The sequence below is a fragment of the Pinus tabuliformis genome, chromosome 4_1, assembly GCF_031772625.1.
Source record: "Pinus tabuliformis cultivar Carrire ecotype Pingquan chromosome 4_1, CPIR1, whole genome shotgun sequence".
NCBI classification, from domain to species: domain Eukaryota; kingdom Viridiplantae; phylum Streptophyta; class Pinopsida; order Pinales; family Pinaceae; genus Pinus; species Pinus tabuliformis.
The window spans coordinates 212,655,971-212,665,639 of record NC_142303.1 but is presented as its reverse complement, the minus strand read 5'-3'; positions in this window follow the sequence as shown (position 1 = coordinate 212,665,639).

The window sequence follows — 9,669 nt, the reverse complement described above, 5'->3', positions numbered from 1 at the left end:
TTTAGTCTGGGTAGTACATTTAGCCCGAGTCATCCACTTTCCAAGGTGGCTATGGCCAGATTCAGTTTGGAATTTTTCTGGGCACTATTTAAGTACCCTTGCAACAGTAAGGACAACCTCTACAGCAACAAGGCCAAGCTTTGTTGCAGCAAGGTCCATCTACGCAATACTAAGGGCAAATGATCCCGCAGCAAGGTCAACTACAACAACCGTAGGAGAAACCCTCTCAACAGTTGCAGAAAACTATGTAGAAGCAGATGCAGTATGCTCCGCAAACCTCCCAGCCTATTTCTTTGCAGGGCCAACCTCTGCAGCCCCAGGGATAGCTTTTGCAGCCGCAAGGCCAACCCTTGCAGCAACAAAACCAACCTGGGCAACAACAACCGTTATATACATATCAACAGGGTCAACCCTTACAAGGCCAAGGCTAGGGTCAAGTCCTGCAACATCAGGCCCAAAACCCTAATGTCCTAGGTCAATAGCAAGGATAATTTTAGGGGCGATGGTTCGCCCTTTGGCGAAATTAAGGGGTTTTAAATTTTAGTGGTGGAATATTTTGTATCATAGTAAATTTTTACAAATCACCTCAAATAGCCCACCTTATTTTAAGGGAGAGGGTAAAAAAGGTAAATTTAGCACTTGAAATTAGGACATACAACTTTCCATTCGCCCATTTTCAAGAATAGGTTTTATTTAAGTGAATCCTATGGGCCAAATACCATATTTATAAAAGAGGTATGGTAAATTAATAAAAATATAAATAAATGAGAGGTATGGTAAATAAATAAAACATTTTTTATATTTACTCCATAAGTCACCTTATATACATGTAAGGGTGTAAACAAATAAAAATATAAGTAAAGTGGAGGTATGGTAAATAAATAAAACATCTTTTTATACTTACTCAAAAGGTATGGTAAATAAATAAAAATATAAATAAACTAGACGTATCGTAAATAAATAAAACCTCTTTTTATATTTAGTCCATAACCCTCATTCTATTTATGAAGGCTTAAGAAAGAGGTTTTATTTAAGTGAATCCTATGGGCCAAATACCATATTTGTAAAAGAGGTATGGTAAATTACTAAAAATATAAATAAACGAGAGGTATGGTAAACAAATAAAACATTTTTTTATATTTACTCCATAAGTCACCTTATATTTCCGAACACTCAAAAAATGGGTTATATTTAGGTGAAACCTATGGCCAAAATACTATGGGACAAATACCATGGGCCAGATTGTTATTAATACGATGCAAAAAACCATTATTAACCCTAATATTAGAATTAATAAAAATAAAAATGGCACATGGTATTGACCCATGGTATTCACCAAAATGGCACATGGTATTGACCCATGGTATTCACTGGAATGTAGCCCATTTAAATGGGGGAATTAAACCAGCATGTAGCCTATGCTAAGATTCACTAGGACTTTACAAAGTTTTATTATTTAGTGAAAGACTTGCCAAGATCTTACAAGATTTTATAATTGAGTAAAATATTCGCCATGCCTGGTGAGAGATTCGCCAAAAAATTATATATACATATTATATTATTGATAAAATCGCCTTCCATTTTTCCTATATACCATGGAGATTCGCCCATTTATTATATTTATAAATTTAGGGGGGGTTCTTAAAATTTTCCTTGGTCAATAGGTCTAGAATCCTTTTGGCCAAGGGCAGCAAGTACAAAACCCTAATGTCCTAGGTCAGCTGGTCCAGAATACTTTTGGCCAAGGGCAACAGGTACAAAATCCCTATGTCCAAGGGAAACAAGTGTACAATCCTTATGCCCAAGGGCACCAGATCCAAAATCCTCTTGTTCAAGGGCAACAAGTTCACCATCAGTATGTTAAGGGACAATAGGTACAATACCCATATGTCCCAGGTCAACAAGCTCAACTGCCTCTTAACCTATATGTTTCTTATCAGAAACCTATGACTGGATAGTTCCAAGCTATTCAAGGTCAAAATCCTCCCTATGGTCAAGGTAACCCACAATGGGGACATAATCAAATGCTATATGGCCAAAATCCCCCACTTTGGTGCCAAAATCCTTACCAGCAGGGATGGTCTCCTCTGACTGGACCTGCTTACCGAGCTTCGATGCCTTTTAATACTCAATTTCCCTTCTTGGCCACATGAGAGTTGCCATATGTGTCTTGCCTTACGAATGATCCAATTCTTTATTTTCCATACTAGCCTCCGGTTCCGTCGAAAATCCCGAGCGATTGTCCTAAGTTCGATGGGAGAGAAAAAGAAGATCCTCAAGCCCACGTGATGACATATCACCTATGGTTCTCTTTGAATTCTTACGTTAACGATTCCATTCGTCTTTGTCTTTTCCAACGAACCCTCACAGGTGCTGCCGCCAAGTGGTACATCGAGCTTCCTTGAAGTACTTACCATGACTTTAACTCTTTAGCCATGGCTTTCCTCATGCATTTCCAGCTGCCGGTTCGCTATGAAACTGGCACCTATTTGCTCACATCTCTTAAGAAAGATACTGCGACACACATCTCCTATCACATCCATGAGTGGAGGCATAGACATCGTCTGATCAAATTCGAGATTGTTGATCAGTTGCTCACCGAATGGTTCGCTAAGTCATTCGTGGCTCCAATTGCTCATGATATAGCTATGGGTGGGTGCGTTACTGAAGAACAAGCCATTGCTCATGCCCAGTACTCAGATCTATTTTACTCTCAATCTGGCACTTTGTATGAGTTATTACCCGATGCTCCACGACCATCATCCGATCCCATGACATTGAAGTTGTAGGCTACACACCCTGTTGATGGATTCATTGGTTCAGTGTCCCAAACCCCTACTAAATCTTCTTCCAAACAGAATTCGGTCTCAAAGACTGTTTCCAATAGTTAATCCCAGAATCCACCTGGCCCTGGTAGAACCTCAGAGGTCCATGATGTCCAGTCTACCACAGTGGACAAATCCTCGAAAGGTAAGAAGAAAGGCAAAGGCAAGGGTAAAGCTGATGTCCCAAAACAGGATCCTCTTAAATCGTCTACTAGTGAGTCTTCACAATGAAAACCTAAGTATCCTTGCCTGATTTGCGAGGAGGATCACTATACCAAGGATTGTATCTCATGATATCAAGTTAGTAATTTGCTCAAAGGGACCCGAGCTGTCCTAAAAGAGCCATTTCTATCTCACCAGACCCAAATGGTAGACCAACCTCAATCCTCTGCTTCCTCAGGATCTCAAGTGTTCATGATGAGTACGCATATTAATGTGGTTACTAGATCAAAAGATTACCAAACTCCTGCTCCGATAGTCGGGAAAGAGAAAGAAGCCACCCCTTCTTCTTCTGCCCTGATTTCTGGCCCTCTTCATATCGAGTGCCCTAACCCTGATTCCATTATATGGCCACCCTCTTGAGGTGTGCTAAGGAAATCCTTGCACAATCCCAACGCTCGAGCCACTTAGCACTATAATATTGTTCAGGATTTGGCTCAGGCACCATCAGCTATGTCAGCTCTCGAGGTGCTCCAAAGCTTCCAATCACAGCGAAAATATTTGTTGTCAGCTATCAGGGGTATTGATCCTACCTATTCCAATTTGATATGTTTCTATCTAGAGAACCATGTTACTCGCGTGCCTCATCAGATTGCCTTTTTCATTCAGGTAATCATCAATGAGAATACCACCCATAGGACTATCATCGATGAAGGTGCTTCAACTTGCATCATGTCAATCGCATGCTAGAAGGCCATTGGTTCTCCTACTTTGAACCAATCCCCGAACACTTTGGAAACTTTCGATGAGCATGGTTCGCGACCCTTTGGTGTCTTACCTAACCTTGCCCTTACTCTGGAGGCAAGACAATACAAGTCAAGGTAGAGATTGTTGACGCTAATCTCAATTATAATCTTCTACTCATCTAGAGCTGGACCCATGCCATTCATGTTGTAGCCTCCTCCCTATTTTGCGTGATTTGTTGTCATTGTTGACCAGCTATCCTTCTTTGCCTCCTCCTCCTCGGATGACAATGTTCCATACGTTAAGCACACTGGTGCTCCCTATGAGAGTGTGGGGGTAGGTCCTTTTAAATATTCTACCTTAATCGGAATTTTTCTTCTCCCACCTCCTTATGTTTCCTCTGTCAACATGATCCCAGTCAAATCTGACCCTTGGGTCATAGCCTCACTAGATCTTATTACCTGGGGAGAGGTTATGCCACTTAGTCCTGCCAAAATCAATTATGTGGAAATTGTTTCGGCCTCAAGTTCCACTCAAATGCGCACTCTACCCGCTCACCTACACTCTGTCAATACTGTTGGTCCTTTTGCCAAATGGGGCATCAACTATATGACATGTAACCCTCGTTCGGCTGGGGGGCATGGCTATATTATCGTTTCTATGGATTATTTCACCAAATGGGTCTAAGCAATGCCTACATACTCTGCAGACGATAAAATGATGGCTCAATTCCTTTTCAATCATGTTATTTCTAGGTTCGGCGTACCTCAATCCATTGTCACAGACCATGGTTCCCATTTCAAAGATGACATGATGGCTGAGCTAACTTTCGCGTTGGGTTTTTGCCATGATGGTTCAACCTCATATTACCCTCAGGCCAACGGCCAAGTTGAATCTGTGAACAAGGTTTTGGTTACAATGCTTCAGCGTATTATTGGGATGCGCAGGTCAAATTGGCATCTCATGCTCTTTTCAGCTCTGTGGGCTTACCGAACCTCTACCAAAGACACAGCTGGTTTCACACTATTCGAGCTTGTCTATGGTCTAGAAGTAACGTTGCTAAGCAAATGCTAGATTCCTTCGCTCAAGCTAGTTGTCAAACTTCTCCCCGAAACATCACCTCAGGAAGAGTGCCTCTTATATTTAGAATGACTGGATGAGACTCGCCATCTCGCTGCTTTGGTTATTGAAGAACAAAGAAACGAGTCAAGTCCCATTTAGATCAGTCGTTCTCCCCCTGCATGTTCTCTGAGGGTGATTTGGTTTTACTATACGACCAAGCTAATGATAAGCTGGGATCAGGCAAGTTTGAGCCCATGTGGCATGGGCCCTACATTATGAAACGTGTTTTGCAAAAAGGGGCCTATGAGCTTCTTGATTATGAAGGCAATCCTCTCGACAAGCCTTGAAACAATCTTTACCTCAAGAAGTACTATGCGTAGGTCATCTTGCATGGTTACTTGTGTACATTAGTGTGTCATTCATTTTTGTGCAGTGTGGTTTGGTGTGTAAGTTTTCAAACAACTTTCCTGTTTACTATGTTTTCCTTGCTTTGTAGATGTTTGTGACTCCCCACATTGGTTTCATTGACGGTGATTTCCGTAGTACCCGGAACATATCATTCGTGGTGAGGGATATTTATGACCCTCACGGTGAGTTGATTCATCTTCAAGGTATCTGTTTAGGTCACACAACTAACAACATTGTTGAATGCAGTGCGGTCATCGAATTGTTGTCAGAAGCCATTTCTCTTGACATTCGAGAGTTGGTTGTCAACCTGGCTTCATATCTTGTCGTCCTTCAACTCAACAAGCAATATTCCGTCAGAAACCCTTAGATATTGAGAATGTATCTCCATATTTGTCTACTAGAAAGACAATTTGATTATATTACATATCATCATATTCCTAGATGCATGAATATATTGAGAGATGCATTAGCTAATTATGTGTTGGATAGACATTTACGAAACATGTGAAAAGATAAAACAAATCACTTGTACCCTAGTAAGCAAGAAAATAAAACACATACACACACACACACATACACACACACACATATATATATGGTGATAATGTTTGATACATCAAAACCCCAAAAAAATAATATGTGTGTCCAAAAAATAACATCAGCGGCTCGCAGGCCTCATATATCCGTGGCACGTAGGCCTCAAAAATGTAAAATGTTGGACCTAGGAACTAATCAGCATGGTGATCATGGTAGCATGCCACGGCTCATGCAACACGAGTCAGCGATCGACGAATCCGATCCGATACTCCCATCGTGTGTCTCTTCTACTAGCGAGGAATGTTGACCTGTCAAGGTTCCTCGCAATCTCCTCCTCGTTGTCACTTCCCTCCTGATAAGGAGTGACAACATCGAACTGGCGGGTGACACGCTTGGCTATTGGGGAGATCCCAGCAAGACGCTCTGGTCCAACATATGCATTAACAAAGCAAAATGTTATAAACACATATATATCAAAAAAAATTAAAAAATCAAAAAATCAAAAAATTGATTTTTAGCGTCATCATCGAAATCCTCTCCATTTAGTAGAGGCATGTCCGGATCTCCACGAAATTCAGTGCCACTGTATGGCCAGTCCTCCATGACAATTAACTATCGTCGTAGCTATGAAAAGAAGCTAGGCCTGTATGACATGTGCTAGCCCCCAATGATCCTGGGGATCAAATGACTCCATCGGGCCATCTGCATGTCGTGTAGCATGGGAGGATCTACCTCAGTCAACTGGTATTGGAACAACGACACCTATTCCAAGAAAAAGGTCACTAGTACAGATCCGAAGCAAAATTTCTTCAGATTCCCTGCCTTAGCTTTTGTCAGCTGGTATTTTATGTTGATCTTCATGGCTTCCGCCCAATTGAAGATCATCAGTGTTGTGCAGTCGATGGCATATAGGAATTTTGACTTGTTAGTCTCATGCACTACCTAGGACCCCGCCACTTTGTTGATATTCAACAATAGCACTCTCAGTGTCAGATCTTGGACGGTGGAAATATCAATCTTGCCACTCTTGTATTTGAGGGCTTCAGGGCAATGTTCGGCAAGAAACATGGATATGCTTGCCCCAATCAGTCATGGCCCATATAAGTTGACTGGTTCCCCTCTCCAAGACAGTCCTGTGATGATATATATGTCTGAAGTTTCTAACTCTAGCTCCTGGTCACCAATGACGAATATATCCCGATTTATGTCCTAGAGACTAATCAGGTACCGAAGCAGCTCAGGTTGGGACCGCATCCCTGGTGTGAGAAAGAACTTGAGGAGCCCATAGTCCCTCAAAGCGTTCAGGAAATTTTGATCATTCATTCCCTGGGTGTGCACATCCTCATTCTCACGCTCTTTCCAGTCTACCATTTTTGACGATTCTTTCCTGCAAAAACCATAGATTTAAGTCAATAATAATTTTTGGCTCATAAATTTCAAATTGTATCAGTGGTTTTGAGGGGAAATTTTTTTTTCCCTATTCACGGCACCAATGCACCTAATTTAAAAATAGTTGTGTCGACAATACAATAGGCCATTTTAATTACCCTCGGCCGGTACGATTCTATCCCCGGAAGTCGCGCCGACCGAGGGCCAAATTTTTTTGACAAATCCTCCCTCAAAAATCCAGAAAATGGTTAAAAACAAGAATAAATGGTATAAAAATGAAGCTTAGGGCTTTGGCTCTTACTTGTAACTAGAAGCTCAATGAATGACCTCCCGGATCTCCCGCAATTTGCTCCGTAACAATTAAGGAAAAGTGAGTAAAAAGTCTTTCACATCAAGGTAAAAGAGTAAATGGTAAAAAACATTTACTTTTCATCCCTTTTATTCAGTTTTTCATGAAATATTAGGTTTTGTAAATATTTTGACCTATTTTTCCTCAAGAATTGGATAATGCACGTTACCTTTTTATGCAGCGATAGGTGATGGATGTTCAACATGTTGAAATATGGCAACAAGAATATTCCAATTTAATTTGTCCTTGAATTAAATTGTGAATTAAAATCGAATTTAGTCTTAACAACTACTTGGAAACAATTAATTAATTTATTTTAAATTAATTAGTTGGAGAAATTCAAGTTAGAAGTCTTTCTGAAGTCATGCAAGAGTTATCCCTTAAATTAAGGAGATAAGATTGAGTTATATTTGAGTTGTACTTAGTTAACTCAGTTTACTGAGTTAAGTCCAATTAAATTAGTTCCAAACTGTTTGAGGAACTAATAGTGAGTTAATAGTGAATTGATGCATGCATGCACTCAATTAGTGCTACTCCAGTTAACTGAATATTCCCTCATCAGAAACTCATGCATGTCTATTCTGAGAAAGACCGAGTTGAGATTAAAGTCAAGGATAGTGTACTATCAGTTGCATGTGTTTTCTCAAAGAGAAAACTCGTGCATGCAGTCAAGGCTAAATCCTTGAGGATTGCGTAGTTTTGAAATGTGTGAGATCAGAGTTTTCCACTTGTTAAAGAAGAATCATCCACAAGGAACAACGTAAGGAAATATGAGCTTGGAGGGCAGAGAGGAAGGCTGGAGAGAAGCCGAGATTGCCTGTGAGCATCTGTGAGGATTGTCGTGAGAGCTGGTTAGTTGTGAGAGATAAGGCTTTGTACAATTCCTATGTATTGTGCGATTTATTCTTCTTCTTCTAGTTATATTTTTCAGCTCGATCTTTAAGCTTCCACAAATTGATAGTAGAAGTAGGTTATAGTATTCTGCTTTGACTTATATTGCATTGTTGGGTTAACCTACAACAGATTTTGTACATGGTATCAAAGCTGGATTTGTAGAAATTTTCTACATGGTATCAGAGATGGATTTGTAGAAATTTTTCCACATGGTATCAGAGCTGGATTTATAGAAATTTTCTACATGGTATTCAAAGCTGTGAACAATATACTGAGAAGAGAATTCGAAGATTGAATTTCAAGGTTGCAGGTGCAAATTGAGTTCATATCATACTTCAAGGTTGGCCAATGGCTTTCTATAGCTTGAGACTCAAGTATGCCTTGGAAGGTAGCTCGAATTACATAGCATGGAAAGATAGAATGGAGGCTGTATTAGAAGACAATGGCTTGAAGGAATTCATTGATCAAGAAATCCCAAAGCCAACTTCAACTAATGCACAAGAGTTGGTTGAGTGGAATAAGTGTGGCGAAGGCGAGACGGATCATCCTTGAGGGAGTTCGCGACCATATTGTCTCGAGTCTCCATGGGAAGGATACTCCATTTTCAATGTGGAAGACATTAAAGGACTCTACCATAACAGTAGCGACTAGAGGAAATTGGTGCTCAAGGATAAGCTTCAAAGAATCAAGATGGAAAAGGGCGATATTATTTCCACATATCTGAACAATCTCACCACTTGCAGAGATGAGCTTGGTTGGATCTTATGTAGGAGGAGATCAGAAGGAGCACATGAGATGGTTCTTCATCCAAGGATGATGATCAATAAAATATGGTCTTAGCAAGTAAGGCAAAAAAAGGGAAGGAGAAGGCTTCCCATTTCAAATTGAATTCTTCTCATGGAGGGAAGAAGGGTGACATGTCTAAAGTAAGATGCTTTAATTGTCACAAGATGGGACATTATGCGACTAATTTCCCATCGAAGAAGTCCAAGAAGGGATCCTCAAAAGGATCGGAAGGTGACGCATTAGCCTCTCAGTTCGAAATGGACTTTACCCTCATCGCATGCATGGTGTCATCGAAGATGGGTTGTGTCAGGTATCTTGATAGTGGAGCCTCATTCCACATGGCCAGTGATAAAAATTTATTCAGTACCTTGGAGGAGAAAGACCTCAAGATGTGCATAGAGATGGGTGACGACGGAAGGTATAGTGTTTCAGGAGTGGTCATGGTTGCTTTTCAGAGGGAGCATGGATCTCCTATCACCTTGACAGATGTGAAGTATGTGCCTGGACTGAAGAAGA